The sequence below is a fragment of the Aptenodytes patagonicus genome, chromosome 29 (genome assembly GCF_965638725.1).
Source record: "Aptenodytes patagonicus chromosome 29, bAptPat1.pri.cur, whole genome shotgun sequence".
Taxonomy (NCBI): domain Eukaryota; kingdom Metazoa; phylum Chordata; class Aves; order Sphenisciformes; family Spheniscidae; genus Aptenodytes; species Aptenodytes patagonicus.
Genome location: NC_134977.1, coordinates 88,977 through 108,647, shown reverse-complemented (window position 1 = coordinate 108,647; position 19,671 = coordinate 88,977). Strand labels below are relative to the sequence as shown.

At 57.8% G+C, this 19,671-nt stretch overlaps 1 non-coding gene and 2 pseudogenes across 1 annotated transcript; 2 read left to right on the top strand and 1 right to left on the bottom strand.

Annotated features, from left to right (window-relative positions):
* The first annotated feature begins 4,363 nt into the window (after positions 1–4,363).
* On the top strand, positions 4,364–5,292 carry LOC143171674 (olfactory receptor 14A16-like; annotated as a pseudogene).
* Positions 5,293–11,005: 5,713 nt separating this feature from the next.
* LOC143171630 (uncharacterized) lies at positions 11,006–19,651 on the top strand (annotated as a pseudogene).
* Positions 18,574–18,645, bottom strand: TRNAA-CGC (transfer RNA alanine (anticodon CGC)). The gene has a single exon. It is a non-coding gene; the product is annotated as a tRNA-Ala (tRNA).
* Positions 19,652–19,671: the final 20 nt, after the last annotated feature.

Sequence of the window (19,671 nt, the reverse complement as noted above, 5' to 3'; positions counted from 1 at the left end):
TGTAGAAATGGTCCTTCTGTGAATCGCTGAGGATAAAGTTTGGGAAAGTGTGTGCTCTGCACCAGGCGCCCTCAAGAAGCGTGTGCCTTGTGGATGTTTGTGAAGCGGTAAGAGGAGGGAGGAACGAGTTCCTTAGTGATCTTTGTGTCTTCTTTAGAAGAGAATGTGGAAAAGTCCCTGCTTGCTTGTGTCATTAATTCTAAATAAAATGGTGTACTTGTCAGTTGGATCTCTGCTGTTCCTGTGGAGATAAAACAGGGATTTTGGCTGAAAAGAGAGCTCTTCCCAATGCCTAGTGCCCCTCGTTATCTAAGTGTGGATTCCTGTGACGATTTTCATCTCTGTCAGCTGAGCACATTTCCAGTGCAGAAGTCTCAGTCTCACCCCATATCCCGTCCCCTCCTACCTAGCGGACCTCTACGATAGACGTCAAGGGGAGCTCCATGGGGATGAGGAGAAAATAATGGCAGTCCAGAATGTGAGGGTACTTAAAAGGGCTGTGTGGTTAACAGCAGTCATGCCTGCAGGCATGGACTTCACTGCCAGGTGGTCTGCCACTCAGCCCATCCTCAGGTCGATGCTAACACAGGCCACACCAGTGTGCATCCAGAGCCTGTCCAGTGTGATTGGAGAATGCTCCTTGGCTGGCACATCCCCTTGGGCAGAAAAAACATCCCTGAAGAATTTTAGGCTCAAAGTTTAATTATGAATAGCTACTTGTTCAGCCCGCAACAGCGGTGTGTTGCACCAGGATGACAAATGAGAGTGACACGTGCAGAAAGTGATGGCATTGAGGGTGATGTTATTCCAACATCCCTGAGGTCCCTTGCAACTCCAAAAAAATCCAGTAGGATTGGAAGAGCCCTAAACATCTCGGGCTCACATTTGTAAGGTTGACTTTTTCACTATGAAAGGCTGAGGGAGCTGGGTTTGTTAAGTTATGAGAAAAGAAGGCTTTGGGGACCTCTTCCTTTCCACAGGCCTTCCCACCTCTACCAGGAGCTCATCAAGAAGACAGAGCTGGGCTCTTCCGTGTCGTGTGTGATGGGAGGATGAGGGCCACGGGCATCAGTTGAAACAAGTGTGGAAAAACAGTTTTCCCACGGAGACACTCAAGCACTGGAGCAGGTTGCCCAGAGACGCTGTGCTGGGTCAGTCCTTGGCAGGTTTCAAAGCCAACGTGACTAAATCCCTCATCAACCTGGTGTGAAACTATAGCCGCCCTTGCTGTGAGCAGGAGGTTGGTCTAGAGACCTCCCGGGGTCCCTTCCAACATGAGGGATTGCACGTTTCCTTCCACCACAGGTCTTCCCTTCCCCGTGGTAGGGAAAGCACTCGGGTTCCCCATGACCCTGGAAGTAAGCCAGACATAGGTTTGGTCGGATCATCTGTGTCATTCTTGTCCCACACCAGTCACTGCTGCTCAGATGCAGAGCTGCTTGGCAGGCACCCCAAACAGCCTTGAGCTTGTCCTTTGCTTCACCTTCTCTTTTCTTTCTCCCTCTTTTCATCCAAGTTCTTCCCTTGGATCATTCTTGTGCCCTCCATACAAACACGCCACCTCCGTTTGCTCTTTCCTCACCGGCCCTGGGTTTGCTGGCTTTGCAGCTGTTTCTGAGGTGGTCACCATGGTTAATCCTACATTGGAAGGAAATTGCATTAAAGTAGCACCACCTTTTAGTATTTGTAGTGCCCTGCAACTCCCCATGCTGTGACCACCCCATGAGAGGCACCACAATCGGGGCGAGCCATCTGCACACAAATATTAACAGCTGACCAAATGGAGCTTGAGTCCAGGGGGATCTTGAGAAACTCTGGGATTTGGCCAACAGAAGAATCTCTTGAAGTTTTACATGGAGAAGTGGCCAGTCCTGTATCGGGGGCAGAATAACCTGTATGAGGTTAGTCAGGGCCAGCTGGGACCTGACTGGCTGAGGAGGGACCCTGAGGACAAGGGCCTGGGCACTGTCAGGGTTGCCATACAAACCAGTGGTGCACGCTCCCAGTGAGCAAGGCCAGCTGCATACAGGCCTGTGTTAGGAAGTATGTGGCGACCCAGACAACTTGAGCAACCATCCACCCGGAGTCAGCACTGGTGTGCCCACGTGTGGACTAGTGTGTCCCCCTGTGGAGGCTTCCTGTTCTAGAGAAGTGGGGAGGAACTGGAGAGGGTCCGGAGGAGCTCTGCTAAGACGGGGTTTGGGGCCTCAAGCACATGCCCGGTCTAGGTAGGCTGGGGAACCTGGGCCTCTTTGGCCCTTTGGTCCAGTGGCATGGAGGCTCCGGTCTGTATAGCAGTAGCCTGAGACTGCTTGAAGAGATGCACCATCAGAGCTGGTGGAGCTTTTCTTCATAGTGGGAAAGAGTAGGGAAGAGGGCCACAAAGTGCAGCTTGGGAGGCTGAGACTGGACATGAGGAGAAAGAAATGTGACCGCAATGCAGATGCGGTTCTTGGAGCGATCTTGTAAAGCTCTTATAGCCCACAGCCGATGGGATCTCTCTCGTGATGGGTAGGAGGATGTGCTCTAGAGCAGGCATTCCCTGCTGCACCATCAGAGGGACAGGGCATGATGGCTGCCCTCTCCCGGGGATGGCTGCAGGGTTGTGAAGGGGGTGTGCAGCCAAGGATTCCCAGGGCTGTCCTTCAGAGCAGGGTCCCTGTGCCCCAGGGGGCTTTGTGCCGGGGCAGGGACTCTGCCACCTGCCAAGGTGCCAAGGTCAGCGCTCAGCCTGCCTGGGGATGTTCCCATGGCACTGCAGGGAGAAGCTGTGGGTGGAAGGAGCGACTGCCAGCAGGGCAGGGCAGGGCCGGGCAGGGCAGGGCAGGGTTCCTCTGCTGTCAAGGGGGTTCTATGTGGGTGAGGGCTACTCACAGCTCCAGATCACCCCCAGGACTTTCCCAGGGCACTGTTCAAGAAGCACATCAAGGCAGGGGCTACTTGAAAGGTAAGGATCCAGTGCTTTCAGTCTTCTACTCTTGGTTGTCTGGGTGGGGAACAGGACATAGAAATTCATCTCTCAGTTCTGGAGAAGGCACTGAAATTGCAAATATGCTTCTCTTAGAGGTGAATAAACCTGTGATGATCAAAAATCAACACCCTGTGCCCTACGAGCAGCACCAGTATCCCCTTTCCAGCCTCCGCAGGGTTGCGCTCATGTTACCATCAGAGCCTGCAGACACGGAGATGCCCCTGGGCAGTGTCCTGCTGCCAGGAGGTGTCTGCAGGGCCAAGATGAGTGCACAGTGAGTGGGATGAGCTCTGTGAGCATGGACAAGGAGGACACTTGGGCAAAGAGAAACAATTCCTGGCAAATACGGCTCCAGGCAGCAGAGTCATGGCAGGGAGTGGGAGGAAATTGCAAGCAAGGACTGGGAGAGGCTATGTTCAGGCAGCTCTCTTTTGGTCCTTCACTGTGGATGTCTTCTGGGCGTTGTCTGCAGGGCAGCGTTGACTCTCCCTTTGGGAGATCCCATTTCAGGACACCTGACTATCCCCTCTGCCTGTCCTTCTGCGCTTGCAAGCTGCCCTCCAGAAAGGCACGGCTCTCGTGTAGGATCCTAGGGAGTGCCGAGCCTTCCCTTGGGGGTTGGCACTGACCTCTCAGAGTCCTTTCCTTCTCTCTTTGAGCAGCCATGTCTTGCCTTCTCCATCACAAGTTCACCTCCGGGCTGGGAAAGAGAAGAGTTCACAGATCTGCCCTTTGAAACAGGACTCCTCTGCTCTCATCAGAGTCCAGCTGCATTTGTTTTAAAAGCAATTTGCAGGTGCAGTCATCCTTGAGGAAGCACAAATGAAAGCACAGGGCAGCTGGGAACAGAAGGAGGGACACTGCAGTTCTCATGACTCTGCACTAAGCCACAGAGAGCTGACCCCTTTTGCCTGCCTGGTCTTAGGGCTTTCACACTTTCAGTTGTAAAAATGGGGATTTCTAACCCCTAAAAAGAGCACTCACCAGACGTAATGATGGAAAACAAGAAACTCGGACAAAATTACCATAAAGACACACTAAGACTCTCATCTTCAGCCCACACTCTTCAGAGTCATGGGTGCAGATATTGAACTTTTCCACTAAAGGTGGATTACATCTGACATCACTTGTGAACACCGGAGGTGTCACCAACCAGCTCCCGTGTACTCACTGCAGCAGGGCAGAGCTGACTCCTCGGGACATCACAGGCAGAGCCCCTGCTCCTCACAGCACATTCAGCACAACAACCCAGAGAAAGGAAATGCTTTTTAATTGGGGGTGGGTGGGTGTGTATTTCAATGAGAAATGGAGTACCTTTGCTGAGAGAAGTCTGTCCTAACTTTACCATGTCTTTTCCATCTTTGGACAGACTTCTGTGCCCAGGGGGAGCAAATGTCCAACAGCAGCTTCATGACTGAGTTCATCCTCTTCATGTTTGCAGACATGCGGGAGCTGCAGCTCTTGCACTTCTGGCTCTTCCTGGGCATCTACCTGGCTGCCCTCCTGGGCAACAGCCTCATCATCACAACCCTAGCCTGCAACCACCACCTCCACACCCCCATGTACTTCTTCCTCTTCAACCTCTCCCTCCTCGACGTGGGCTCCATCTCCCAAAATCCATGGCCAATTCCCTGTGGGACAGCAGGGCCATCTCCTACGTGGGATGTGCTGCACAGGTATTTTTTTTTATCTTCTGGATCTCAGCGTTGTATTCTCTCCTCACTGTCATGGCCTATGACTTCTACGTGGCCATCTGCAAACCCCTGCCCTACAAGATGCTCCTGGGCAGCAGAGCTTGTGTCCACATGGCAGCAGCTGCCTGGGGCAGTGGTTTCCTCAATGCTGTGCTGCACACTGCTAATACATTTTCACTACCACTCTGCCAAGGCAATGCCCTGGACCAGTTCTTCTGTGAAGTTCCCCAAATCCTCAAGCTCTCCTGCTCAGACTGAGACTACCTCAGGGAAGCGGGGCTTCTCGCGATCAGTGCCTTTTTAGTCTTTGGTTGTTTTGTTTCCATTCTGCTGTCCTACGTGCAGAGCTTCAGGGCCGTGCTGAGGATTCCCTCTGAGCAGGGACGGCACAAAGCCTTTTCCACGTTCTTCCCCCACCTGGCCGTGGTCTCCCTGTATGTCAGCACTGGCATGTTTGCCTACCTGAAGCCCCCCTCCACCTCTTCCCCATCCCTGGATCTGGTCGTGGCAGTTCTGTACTTGGTGGTGCCTCTCGCAGTGAACCCCCTCATCTACAGCATAAGGAACGAGGAGATCAAGGGTGGCCTGTGGAAACTATTTGAATACATGCTACTTCAGCATCAATAAGGTGCCCATCAGTCTCATAGGACTCCATGGGTACCTCAGGAAAAGCCATGACTAACTTCTGTTCATATGTGTCTTTAATTTTCGCTTAGTTTTGTTTCCTTGCTTGCTTGCTTGCCTTTTTTTTTTTTTTTAAATATATAACTATGATAATATTAGTCTTGGCCTCCTACCTTTTTTTTCTCAAAGACCTCATGTATATATGGAGCCAGGCTCCCTGCTTAGATAAACTCAATAGAGAATCAAGCAGAAAATTATTTGTCTCAGCTCCCATCTCTTATCTATCCTCTCTGGAGCTGGGGGTGCAGCCCCAGCAGGCAGGAGGGGTTCAGGAGCCAAGAGGCAAGCTGCTGCATGGCAGAGCAGCCACAGTGGCCCTCAGGGCTGCCGCTCACTGCCTCAGTGGCCACTCTGCCACCTTCAAGTCAAGGCTGCTGCTTCCTTGGAGCCGTGTCCATGGACAGCAGCAGGACGTGGTCTTTTCAGTGATGGTCTCCCCTCACTTCCACACTGTCCTCTTAGACCTTTGCAATTGTGGAAGCCCAAAGGTCTCGTGTAATTTGTGGCAGTCCCGTTGTCTCTACAGTGGCATCCCTGTGGCTGTGGGGAAGAGCAGGCAATGTGAACCACTGTGTCAGAGCTGGCCTCTCTGCTAGCACCACCGTCACCAAAGGGGCTCCTCAGGGCAGGGCGAGAAGGCTAGATGCCTCTTCCAAAGCTGGTGTCAGGAATACACCCAAATGAGTGACCATCCAAGTAGAGTCTCTCAGAGGACACAGTGAACCTGCGGAGCCCACGTGCTAACAAAGACACTGCAATGTCAGGAGAGGCTGTGAGGATCCAGCAGGCAAAAGGACACAAGACTGGAGAGTGATTCAGGATACTTTGAAAACCCACAGGCTGGATCTAGTGCAGCCCTCATGATCCCCTTGTGCCATTAGAGACACCCCATGGTCCGTCCAAGCATCATCCTGGGCTACTGAGCCATCAGGGAAGATGGAAAGGGGCTCACAAACAGTGATCCCCATCTACCTGGTCGAGTGTTTATGGGAAAGGATGAGGGGGAAGGCCAACAAGGCAGATATCCTGCTGGGAGTCTGTTATAGACCACCCAACCAGGATGAAGGGGCGGATGAAGCGTTCTACAAGCGGCTGGCACAAGTCTCTCAATCGCTAGCCCTTGTTCTCGTGGGGGACTTCAACTTCCCGGATGTCTGCTGGAAATACAACACGGCAGAGAGGAAGCAGTCTAGGAGGTTCCTGGAGTGTGTGGAAGACAACTTCCTGACACAGCTGGTAAGTGAGCCTACCAGGGGAGGTGCCTCGCTCGACCTGCTGTTTACAAACAGAGAAGGACTGGTGGGAGATGTGGTGGTTGGAGGCCATCTTGGTCTTAGTGACCATGAAATGGTGGAATTCTCGATTCTTGGTGAAGTAAGGAGGGGGGCCAGCAAAACCGCAACCATGGACTTCCAGAGGGCGGACTTTGGCCTGTTCAGGACACTGGTTGAGAGAGTCCCTTGGGAGACAGTCCTGAAGGGCAAAGGGGTCCAGGAAGGCTGGACGATCTTCAAGAAGGAAGTCTTAAAGGCGCGGGAGCAGGCTGTCCCCATACGTCGTAAGAAGAATGGGCGGGGAAGACGACCGGCCTGGCTGAATGGGGAGCTCTTGCTGGGACTCAGGAAAAAAAAGGAGAGTTTACCACTTGTGGAAGAATCATAGAATCATAGAATCATAGAATCATTGAGGTTGGAAAAGACCTCTAAGATCATCAAGTCCAACCGTCGACCCAACACCACCACCCACTAAACCATGTCCCTAAGTGCCTCATCTACTCGTCTTTTAAATACCTCCAGGGATGGGGGCTCAACCACTTCCCTGGGCAGCCTGTTCCAATGTTTAACCACTCTTTCAGTAAAGAAATTTTTCCTTACATCCAATCTACACCTCCCCTGGCGCAACTTGAGGCCATTTCCTCTTGTCCTATCGCTAGTTACTTGGGAGAAGAGACCAACACCGAACATAGCTGTTCAGGGGTGCTGGGCTGGGGAGGAGCAGGTGCCCTGTGCAGGGCCAGGGGGCACGGTATATCAGTGAACATGAGCAGGGGGCCACTGGGGTGGGAGGAGGTGCCAAGGGCTGTGGGGCAGGATATGGCCTACACAGCCCATGGGGAGTGGAGGGACACTGACACTCTCCCAGGGAGAGCCCGGAGGGTAGAGGGCTCCCACCCTGGTGCCTGTGACTCGGCCTGGGAAGAGGGGACCTCCAGACCTGCAGTCTGGGGCTTGGTGCTCTCCTGACCAGTCCCATGTCGGTGTTTGAAGGGGCTGCAGAGTTGAGGCTGGAGGATGGCAGCAGCCACTGTGCTGGGAGAGTGGAGGTGAAACACCAGGACCAATTGGGGACCGTGTGTGATGACTCCTGGGACATGGCTGATGCTGCAGTGGTTTGTAAGCAGCTGGGCTGTTGTTCTGCTGTTAAAGCTCCTAAGTACAGACACTTTGGGTCAGGATCTGGCCCCATTTGGGTGGATGAAGTTGGCTGTCATGGCACCGAGTCTGCCCTGTCTGACTGTACACACCACGGATCACATAACTGTGATCACGGTGAGGATGCTGGAGTGACATGTTCAGGTAAATGGCCAGCCTGTTCCCCACCTGTGAGGCCAGGACAGGGGAAGGGACCTGGCTGTGCCCTCAGGGAACAACGAGTGGAGGCCGTAGCAGGGCCTGGTGTGGTTGGTCACACCACCAAGCTGGGACTGTCATTGCTAGTGTCCCTGGTCCCCGAGGAAAGACCAATGAGATCCCACCCCAGGTGCCCACCCCCTTTCTGGCCCCTGAGGTGGCTCAGCCCACCCTCGGTCAGTGCCTGGCACTGGGAAATGAATCCCCCTCCCTGCCCCTTTGTGTCTGTTGGTTCCCATCTTTCTCCTCCCTTTCAGCCAGGACCAGTCTGGCATTACCAGGCGCCAGGTCCCACCAAGCCAGAGGCACCAAGAGCTGCTCACATGACCTCCCACAGCGCCGGGGAAGGGCACGAGGTGGCAAGGGACTTTTGGATCGTGCCTCCTGGCAGACACGAGTCCCTCAGCCTAAGCAAAGGGGATGTTCAGAGTGGAGGAGCGCTGGCCTTGGGCAGAGGAACAGGGTTGCACGTGGCACCTCATTCGTCTCCCAGGCTCACCCCATGAGTTACAGTCCATGGAGATACGGCCCCATGCAGGCAGTGCCAACCTGCTGCCCAGCCTTTCCTGCCTACCCCAGCCCCCAGCTGCCCTGGGCCACTGGGGCTTTGCCAGCACTTGCAGTGTCCTCAGTGCCTGTCCTTGCACTGGGAGCTCGTGTCAGCCCAGGGCTGCTCCTCTGCCCGCTCTCCTGCCCTCTGCCTGGCTGTTGATGGGGATGTGCATGCCTGGCAGTGCACTCTGGCCCTGGCTGAGGACCCCCTCCCCAGGCACGTGCCAGAGTCGGGGCTGGCACAGACACGGACTGCCAATATAGCCGTGTCATACCTGTACCCTGTGACATGTCCCGTCTAACAGCAGTGTCCCAACAGCCTGAGAGCACCCTGAGAGAAAGGTGTGTTTCTAGTGTGATTCTGGGATTCCTCAGCCAGGCCCCGAGTTCAGCGGGCAGATCAGGCTGCAGCAGCCAACAGTGCCTTGGCCAGTCTCCCTGGGCCCCAAGTGCTCTGGGTGCTGCCAGGTCTCCAAAATGGCAGCAGTTTGTCTGAGCAGTGCCTATGGCTGGGGGTTTGGGAGAAAAGCAAGCCCACGAGTGCTGTACTGATGTCTGAGGAGTGGCAAGATGTCCCTGGTGTGTTTGTGCCATCAGCAGCCACTGGGAACTGCTGGGAGGGTCATGAGGCTCCTTCCCTGTGGTCACCTTGCAGACCAGGTGGGATGTTGGCATGTAACTGCCAGGGGGCTCTGGGAACTCTCCGGGGACTTTGATTGCTCCAGGATTTGTCCAGCTGGTTGGAGGGAACAGCCCCTGCTCAGGACTCACAGAGATCCACGTTGGGAACCAGTGGAAAATTGTCTGTGACTCAGACTTTGGTCTCAAAGCCGCTGCCGTGGTCTGCAGGGAGTTCCAATGTGGCACAGCCCTGTCTGTCCTGAGGGCAGCTCAATATGAAGAAGGTGTTCGTCCTGTGGGATAGAGAGCTGCAGTGTGCGGGAAGTGAATTCTTCCTCATGTTCTGCCCCATGGGGTCCCCAGAGACCAGCCCTGCACCCACACGGACGCCGCTGGTGTCACCTGCACACGTAAGGACTCCTGTTGGGGTGTTACATATCTGAGGGTGTGCTGGGGACAGGGGAGCAGGGCAAGGACAGTGCCATGCCGGGTGTGAGGACTGGAGGGGTGATGTGGTTGTCTGCAGCCCTAAAATCATGCAGAAGGAGGATAATGGAAGGTTCTCCTCCATTTGGCCTCTCCTCTAGCTCCTGAGGGAGCGAGAGCACAAGTCCACCCTCTCTCATCCTTCTCTTTTCACAAGGACACAGGGCTCAGGCTCATGAACAGCAGCAGAGTGTGAGGGGAGGGTGGAGGTCCAGGTTCCAGGCACCTGGGGGACCCTCTGTGCCTCCCGCTGGGATCTCTTGGATGCCCACGTTCTCTGTCGTCACCTTGACTGTGGGTTTGCTGAGTCCATTCCCAGAGGAGGGCCTTTTGGGAGAGGGACCGGCCCTGTCTGGAGACACTCATTCCACTATGATGGGACTGAAGCCCACCTGGGACAGTGCCCAGTGACCGCCCTGGGGGCCTCACTGTGCTGCCATGAGAACGACGCTGTTGTTATTTGCTCAGGTGAGTGCTGGGAAAATGTGACATGGCCACCGAAAACAGGGGACCCCATGGCAGCACCAGGCTGCATTTCTCCCTTGAGAAGCCCTGGCTTCACCAGGAACAACCCGGAGGATTTTGCCTGCTCTCACCCACCACTCTGCTGTGGGAGAGCTGAGGCCTGAATGAGGTCAGGCATCTCTGCCCCCAGGGCAGTGGCTCAGGCCCTGAGGCCATGCCAGGGCTGGGATCCTCTGCTCTCCTGCTGCAGGACAGGCCCTATCCTGGGCTGTGGGGCTCAGCTCCATCCCTCTGGCCGCAGATAGCCCTGTCCCAGCCCCACAGACCCCAATCCCACACCCATGGGGGCTGCCCAGGTGCCCCCAGCAGCAGACCTGGGGGGTGAGCTGCAGAGCAGGGCTGGGCTTTTGCCTTGCTTCTGGTGCTTCTGGTCAGCACAAGACCCAGACTTGTCCTGTTTGGTCAGAAAGGCGCCCCTTGCTCTGCTCCCTGCCAGGGACACAGGCTCCCAGTCCCCCATCCCCAGGGAGGCAGAGGGACAGAGACGTGAGGGCTGTGCCTGGTGTCTCAGCAGTGCCAGTGTCAGCGCTGAGGTTGGGCAAGGCTTGTCCCAGTGCTGACTGTCCCTGGGTAACGGCACCAGCTGCTGCTCCTTCCTGCGGGAGCTGCCCAAGCTGCCTCAGCGCAGACATGTTGGGTGGCTCTGCCCCACAAAGAGCAAAGACAGTGTCTTGCTGAGGAACGCTGAAGGACTGGGAAGAAAATGCTGTAAAAACCCGCTCCTGAAGCTCAGCACAGAGGGCTGGAGGCAGGTGGGTGAGCTCCAGGGTGTTGCAAGGATTCTAGAGCTTAGAGAGTTGCTGCAGGTTTCTGGGCTCTCTGGTGCTGCCAAGGGCTGGGGCATGGCTGCTCTCCCCAGGCCCAGCTGGCTCCGCATCCTGCGGATGGTGGGTGGAGGGAGCCGGTGCGATGGGCAAGTGGAGATCTTCCAGCGCGGGATGTGGGGCAGGGTCCTGGATGACCAGTGGGATGTGCAGGAGGCCAGTGTGGTGTGCTGGCAGCTGAGGTGCGGAGAGGCAGAGATAGCCTACAACCCCTCGAAGCCTCAGAGAGGGATGGGTCCCATGGCGCTGCGAGGGATCCGGTGCGCAGGGCATGAGGCCAACCCGACCCTCTGCAACACCTCCCTGCCTCAGAGTGCACCAGTGGCAGGGATTGCAGAGGATGTGGGGGTCGTTTGCTGGGGTGAGTGGCACTACACGGGCCCCCCAGGCTCTGGGCTGGGTGGGCACCCGCCCCTGATGGCAGCTGGGGTTTCTTCCCACTGCAGGGAGCCGGCAGGTCCAGCTGGTAAATGGGCCTGGGCGCTGCGCTGGGAGAGTGGAGATCTACTACCAGGGCAGCTGGGGGACCATCTGTGATGATGGCTGGGACCTGTCTGATGCCGCCGTCATTTGCCACCAGCTGGGCTGCGAAGGGCGGTGGAGGCGTTTGGCTCCGCTCAGTTAGGAGAAGGCTCTGGGCAGATCTGGCTGGACGGCGTGAACTGCTCTGGGGCCGAAGCTGCTCTCTGGGACTGCCCAGCAGGGTCCTGGGGGCAGCGCGACTACAGGCATAAAGAGGATGCAGGAATTGTCTGCTCAGGCCCATGCCGGGAGCTGTTGTGGGAGCCCAGTGCCCAGGGAGGCTGGGACGAGGGGACAGGTGGCAGCGACCGAGGCTGTCCCTGGCTGCCTCTGAGCTGCTGCCTGAGCCTGTCCTTGGGGACACGCATGCACAAACCCCCTCACTCCAACTGCAGGTCCCTTGTAAGCTGAGCTGTCCCCAAGGGTTAGTGGGGAGGGCATGGGTGTCTGTCCATCAGGGACTCTTCTCTGCCCCCTGGCAAAAGGGTGACTTGCTGGCCCTGCCTCTGCCTGGCTTGAGGGCCTGGGGGCTGAACAGGCTTCTCTGCTCCCACAGCCCCAGACCAGCTTGTTCCCCTTTGGGGTCTTTCCTCCCAGATTTCATGGCCCTGAGGCTGGAGAACACTGATGGCTGCTCTGGGCACCTGCAGGTTTTCTACAATGGCACATGGGGGAGCATTTCCTCCAACTCAATGACTCCCAAAACAGTGTCACTGGCATGCAAGGAGCTGGGCTGTGGGGATGGAGGGTTCCTGGAAACACGCCTGCCCTATGGTAGGGTGTCTGGCCCCGCCTGGCTGGATCGTGTGGAGTGTGGGTAGAGAAACAGCTCCTTCTGGCAGCGTCCCTCCACTCCCTGGGACCCACAGTCGTGCGATGACCTGCAAGATGAGACCCACATCACCTGCAATGGTAATTCTGAGCTACCCGGGCTCCAGCATCCCCCCAGCTCCTGCTCCCTGCTGGGCACAGTCAAGTACAGAGACAAGGCCCACAGGGGCTTTTACCTTACGTGCCAGACCCTGCTGCTTCTGGTGGCACAAATGGGACTTCAGCTCTCAGAGCCCCACACATTCACCAGCAGTTGCCAGCCGGGCTCCCAGCAGTGCCCGGGGGAGGCAGAGGTGTCTCCAGGCAAGGTCTCAGAAGACACTAGCCAGGGCTCTGAGGAGCATCCCCTCCATGGACACCCTCCTGCTTTTCTGTGAACCAGGATCCCTTTGGGGCTGAGCAGTCAGGGTCCCCCACATTGCTGTGTGTGTCCCCTGAATGACCAGGGTTCAGCTGCTGCCATGAGTGAGGTGGCATGGGGAGGTGTGAGCAGAGCTCTGCCCCACCCTCTGCTGCATGACTCCCCTGCAGCACTCCCCTGCAGGCTCTGCCTGCTGTCCCGGTGCCCTGGGAGGTCTCTGCCTTCTCCAGACAGGGAGAAGATTCGTGCCGTGGGAGGCGAGAATGGGTGCTTGGGCAGAGTGGAGGTCTGGCACCGCGGCTCCTGGGGGACGGTGTGCGACGACTCCTGGGACATGCAGGATGCCGAGGTGGCATGCAGGCAGCTGGGCTGTGGCCCCGCAGTGTCTGCCCTGGACAAGGCTGCATTTGGGGAGGGGATGGGCCCCATCTGGCTGGAGCAGGTGGAGTGCCGGGGGACAGAGCCATCTCTGCAGGACTGCTGGGCTCGGCCTAGGGACAGTGGTGCCTGCCGGCATAAGGAGGATGCTGCCGTGAACTGCTCAGGTGCGCGGCAGGGCTGGGACTCCTCACGGGGGTATAGGCAAGGAGCCAGGGAAGGCGTTTTTCCTTGCTGGGTCCCATCATGGTTCCAGAGCTCCTGAGAGCAAGGCTGTCCCTGCAGAACATGGGAGCCTGTTCCCAAGTGGGCAGCTTCTGTGGGGCTGGATGTCCTCCAGCTTCTGCCTGCAGGGCCCTGCAGTTCCCAGGGGCATCTTCCAGGCTACCTGCGCCATCTTGTGAAATACCCAGAGCAGGACTCCAGGCTCTGTTCCGGCCACCCTGAGCAGCCCTGCAGGAGGGGCAATTTGGGTGGGATAGGTCAGGGATATATGCACAAACACACACGCACAGCGTGTCAGAGAGGAGGCTCCTTGGTACCTGCACACCCACCCTCTCAGCCCAGCTCTCCTCCTCCTCTGCAGCTGCACTCAGAATGGCAGCACCAACCCCCTGAGCAGGTAACCTGTCCTCCCTGCCAGCACTGGGTCTTCTTGAGGCCAGGCTGTGACCCACAGCTGGAGGGAAGGGGATCCTTGTCAGGGTGTGAAACTCCCAGGAGGAGGCACCGGGGTAGCGTTGGGGGGCGTTGGGGAGGGTGTCTTTTACGCAGTAGGGTGGGAGCTTCCCCATCGCTCACCCCCTGGGGCCCCTTACCCCCGGTGTAATGGGGGTCAGGACTGGGGTGCCCTGGCCCCACACCTCTCCCAGGCCTGGTGCTGCCCTTTCTGTGTTCCTGCCCCATGCAGATCCCACTCGGGGCTGTCTGATCAGCAGCGAAAAGGTCTCACTGCCCGTCATCATCTGCATCATCCTGGGAGCCCTTCTCTGCCTGCTCCTGGCCCTCCTGGCCGGGCAAGTGCGAAGCGCCAGGGCTGGGCGCAGAGGTGGGTCTGTCCCCCATGGTCCCAGGGGAAGATGCCTCCTGGCAAGGCCAGGGGTGCTGTGGTGACTGGTACAGGCAGAGCTGGGAGGACAAGAGTGTGTGCTGCCTGCATTCCCATGTGCTACCCCATTGATTGCCTGACCATGGGCCACCAGCAACAAGGGGTAGAGTCCAGACACAGGGAGGAGTTAGGGATGGGGCAAGGAGAGAAATAGCAGAGCTGGGCTGGGACAGATGGGAGCAGAGGGGAGACGGCTGAGGACCTGCCACTGGCAGCACTCTGGGCAGCGCTGGAGTGGGCTCTGGGTTAGGGGAGATGCCAGGAAGAGCGTGGGGCAGCAGGGTCCATACTCGTGGTTTCAGACCCCCAGGCTGTTCCTCTGCCCAACCCTGACCTCCCCATGGCAAGGCATGGGCCATGCTATTGATCTGTGGGGCAGAGAGGGGGAAGCTCCAGGGGGAGAGGAAAGGTGTGATCTGCTCCAAGCTCAGCACCGGCATGAGCCGGCAATGTGTGCTCGCAGCCCCGAAGGCCAACCGTATCCTGGGCTGCATCAAAAGAAGTGTGGCCAGCAGGTTGAGGGAGGTGATTTTGCCCCTCTGCTCTGCTCTGGTGAGACCCCACCTGGAGTACTGGAGCCTTCAGCATAAGAAAGACACGGACCTGTTGGAGCAGGTCCAGAGGAGAGCCACAAAAATGATCAGAGATGGAACAGCTCTCCTATGAAGAAAGGCTGAGAGAGTTGGGGTTGTTCAGCCTGGAGAAGAGAAGGCTCTGGGGAGACCTTATAGCAGCCTTTCAGTACTTAAAGGGGACATATAAGAAAAATGGGGACAAACTTTTTAGCAGGGCCTGTTGTGATAGGACAAGGGGTAATGGTTTTAAACTAGAAGAGGGTAGATTTAGACTAGATATAAGGAAGAAATTTTTTACGCTGAGGGTGGTGAAACACTGGAACAGGTTGCCCAGAGAAGTTTTTGATGCCTCGTCATTGGAAGTGTTCAAGGTCAGGTTGAACGGGGCTCTGAGCAACCTGATCAAATTGAAGATATCCCTGCTCATTGCAGGGAGGGTTGGACTAGATGACCTTTAAAGGTCCCTTCCAACCAAACTATTTTATGATTCTGTAATTCCTGGGCCAACCCTGCCTCTGTCCTCAGGCTCCAAGAGAGCTTGGGAGCCCTTCCCTGAGGCTGTGTACGAGGAGATCTGTTACAGCCCAGTGTGGGAGAAGCAGGCAAGGTTCAGCGGCACAGGTGGGTGTGGGTCCCTCATGGGGGGGCACATGTGCAGGACTATTACCCCTGGTCTCCACCCAGGACTGACCTACTGCAGCCCCCTGGCCCATGCTCCCTGCAGTGCTGGGACTGTGGGGTCCGTGGGGAGAGCAGCCAGGTCCTGGGCCTGGGAGAGAAGCTTCCTCCTCAACAGCTCTGCCTGTCCCAGCCGGGGACAGCCCCTCTCTGCCTGTCCCTGCACCCCTATGTGACACCTGAGGGGTGAGGGAAGGGGCTGTCCCCAGGCATCTCTGGGAGGCCCTTTGAGACAGGGTTGATCCCAGGGGAGCAGGGTGAGTCCTGAGCCCTCCTCCCCACTCAGCCCTGGCTCCGTGGGTCCCCCGTCCCCAGCAGCACTGACCACAGGCCGACTCAGCACTCCCATAACACCCACTGTGCCTCTCTCCAGGCTCCGATTCAGAGGGGTCCTTGACCAAGCTGCAGCCCTACCCCAGGGACAGCGAGGAGGAGGATGGTCCACGTTCAGCACCAGGTAACAGGGGCAGGAAGGGGTTGATGTCCTGTCCCTGCAGACATGTGATGGACAGCGGTGTCACTGAGTGTCACCGTCAGAGCTGGGGAGCACACTGGGTGTCTCCTGTGGTGCTGCCAACACCAGTGTCTGAGCCCCATGTCCCTGCACATCCTCCCATCCTCTGCTCTGCGGGATGTATCTTCTCACTCTCACCAGCTCCCCTCTCCTTTCAGACGTCCCTGTCCTGCCCGGACGTGATCTAGCAGATGGGTATGATGATGCCAGGGAAGTTTCTGACCCTGGGGAGGCTCCTTTCCCTGGGAGAGAGACTGGGAAACACCCAGGGTGCCAGAGGAGGGAGCAGGGCCCAGGGATGCACCCAGAGGTGAGAGGGAAAGATAGTGCTACCGGTTCCTGGGGTGCCATCCCTGGTGCCGGATGAATTGCTGTCATACTGAGAGCCCAGCCTCCTGGGATGGGGGAACCTGACCCAGGAATTTCTCCATTGCAGGACCAGGGGGTGGGAGAGGGAGCTGAACATCTCAGGACTGAGGAGACGGGAGTCAGGAGATCTACAGAGCAGGAGAGGCACCCCATGGGGCGAACATGCAATGGCCTGCCTTGCTGCTTGCAGGGGCAAACCTGCGCTCCCAGAGAAGTGCTGGGGACCCTGGAGCTGAGGGAGATGCCTGGTCCCTGTCCCCAGAGAGCATGGGCTATGACCATGCACATCCCCCTGAGTGAGGACACAAAGGCTGCGACACCGGAGCTCAGTGCACAACAGTCCCTGATGCCCAGAGCAGGAGAGCCCGTCCCTGCCGTGCAGCTGGGTGCAGCCGGGTGCAGCCGGGAGGGAGGAGAGGACTGTGCAGCTGGGAGAACCGCGAGCACCAGGGAACCGTCTCCCTTTTCCCACGGGCAGCAGAAACAGCTGGGCATGTCCTCTATTTCTATTACCCTGTTTTTACGCTGTGCCTCCATATTTGTTCTTAATAAAAGCCTTTGGGGGTTTGAGCCAGTGCTGGTGCTTGCCTGCCCAGGTCACAGGCATCTCCCTGAGGCTGATTGGGGGGAGCAGAGCACAAAGACGTGGTGGAGGGGAACGGGTGCGTCTTGGAGACAGCGGGCTCAGGGTCAGGCTCTTGGACTGCAAGAGCCCACGGTCCCTGGGGAATATTCCTGCTGACAGAGACATTCCATCCTGCCAGCAAAAGTTTCCAACAGAAATGGCTCTCTGCAAGGTCCTGTGATGCACCCCAGCAGGAACGCCCATCTCCTCACCTCGGGGTTCCCCAGTTGCTCTTTCTCCCAGGACCATGCTGATCCCACGACAGAGCTGCCATGTTGGGATGAGGCCTGGGTTGTGGCCCCACAGAACTGAGCCCTAAGGTGGCCGTGGTGCCTTGAACACCCCAGCCAGTCCCAGGGGGGGATGACGGCCCATGGATCACCTCCTACAGTGGTTAGGAGGCAACCATGCTCCCCACTGCCTTGGCACAGGGTACAGAGCCACTTGCTGGGGAACACGGGCCTGGAATTGCCCCTTCAATGACTCTGCCAGGACTCCAGTCTCCATGGGCTGTTCCTGCTGCCTTGGGCCCTCGCAGACCCCGAGCACTTCTGTCACAGCCCCAGAGCTGCCTTCCTTCCTGGGCAGGGGCATTAAGGCCCCATGGCAGCCCTGGGACCCCGTCCTCTTGCTGCGCTCCTACCTCCACCCCTGCCCTCCTGCTGCCTCACCAGGGGTGACAGTGTGGGTTTGTGTCGGGGCAGTACCTGTGTGCAGGTGCAGGGGGGATGGGAGCAGCGGCTGGTGGGGGGACCTTTCCCTCAGCGTTGTGGGAGGCAGATGAGGGAGAGGCCAGGGGGAGGGAGAAAGGATCCCTGTGAGACGTGGACTGGAACCCATAGCTGCCATCCAGCCCCTGGCCTGGAGAAGGGCCTGCCTGGGAGGGTGCTAACGTGGGCACATTTCCATGGCAGAGGGTATTTTGTGTCCCTCCCCTAATGCAGGCACTGCTGGGAGTTGAGCCAGGGTCCCTCTCCCTCGGCTGGGGCGTTCACCTGTCCCAGCTCCCATGGGCGGAGAAACCTTTCACACAGGAGCCGTGTGGGGAGAAGGGTTTGACACTTGGGCAGGAACCCGGGGCCCAAACTGCCCTCCCTGCTCCCACTGGTGGGTCTCTACAACTCTCCAGCTCTTCTCTGATGGACTTTGCTGCTGTAGGCTGGAAGGTGTGTTGGGTGTCCATGGCAGGACTCCCTGCGGGGAGCAGCCACAGCTCAGTAGCACTGCAAAGAGCAGGATCTGGCCCTAGAGCAGAAGAGGGGAGGAGGCAGCTGTCACTAACCATGACAGCGTTGGCCCATTCCCTGCTGGGAGCTCCTCCACCCCTGGGGTGACCCTGTGGGGGTCTGGGGGGAGCCCAGGCTCACTCTGCTGCCAAGCATTGTCCCCAGGCAGTGGGTGGGGTGGGTCTGTGGTGCAGGGCAGTGACCTGAGCTCAGGCCCAGCACAGCTGCCTGCCTCTCTTCTGAGAGGGGGCTCAAAAGAGGCACAGCACAGCCCTCCTCACCCCACAGCCAGGCCCTGGGAGGGCAGGGCAGGCCCACAGTGCCTGGAGAGGACAGGACCAATGCTCCAGCTCCAGCCGGTACCCGCCTGAGGCTGGGCAATCAGGGAAAAAACACCCTTGGAGATGCTGGGGATTGAACCCAGGACCTCCCGCATGCGAAGCAGGCACTCTGCCACTGAGCTACATCCCCTTGGCACCTGCCAGCAGGACAGACACTCTCCTCCAGTGACATGTCTATGACAAGCACAGCCTGTTGTCCCCTGGGTGCCCAGGGACCCTCTGCAGAAAACAGCACTTGAATCCTCCTAAGATGGGGGAAGACAGTCCTACCTCGCCACTGGGGCCTGATCCTGGCACAGGGCTGCACTGCAGAGCACTGCCCCTTCAACGTCCCTGCAGGGCAATGGGGCAGGAGGAGGCTCTTGCTGCAGGCACTGCTCCCATGCTCTGACCCACTCTGGGGTTGATGGAGAGGAGAAAGCCCCTGAGCCTCCTCTGCCACCCAGGGCAACACCCACCCCTCTGTGCCACATCCGTCCCCGACTCCACAGCAGGAGCAGAGCAACAGGGTTAGGGAAATGCCCCCCTGGGGTGAGGTGCCCCCAGGCTCTGATGGCACCCCAGGGTGTGTGGTGGGGGGACATGAAATTTCACACGTCCTCATCCAGGTACCGGGCCTCCCCCTGCACCCCTCTTCCCACCAGCATCCCTGGAGGTGGGGTGAAGGGCAGGCTTCCATCTCCATGGGGCTGATGCCCAGAGAGGAGCACATATGCATTTCATCAGTCATTGCAGCAGGGGGGCAGAGGGGGCCAAGAAACTCTGCTCAGGACAGTGTGTGACTAAACAACACTGATGCCCATGCACTACAGTGGACGATCCTCAGCACAGCTTTGTCAACTGTCCTGGGCACATCAGAGGTCTTGCTGCGACAGACCTCCAGAGGAAGGATGCTGCTGTTCAGGCCTCAGCTCCAGGGAGTGCCTCTCCCTGGGACTGGGGCGATGGTGGCCTCTGGTCTGGGAACTGAGGACCAGGTGAAGGAGGTGTGTGAGGTGGGGAGCAGCCTGTGCACCACTGAGAATGACAAAGAGGAGACAGACAGGATCTTTGCAGAGGTCCTGCAGAGGAGAGATCCCAACCCCTGTGGAGCAGGGAAGGAGGGGCAGCTGGGGACCACCCCAAAAGAGCACTGAATGGAGAGGCCTGCCCAGGG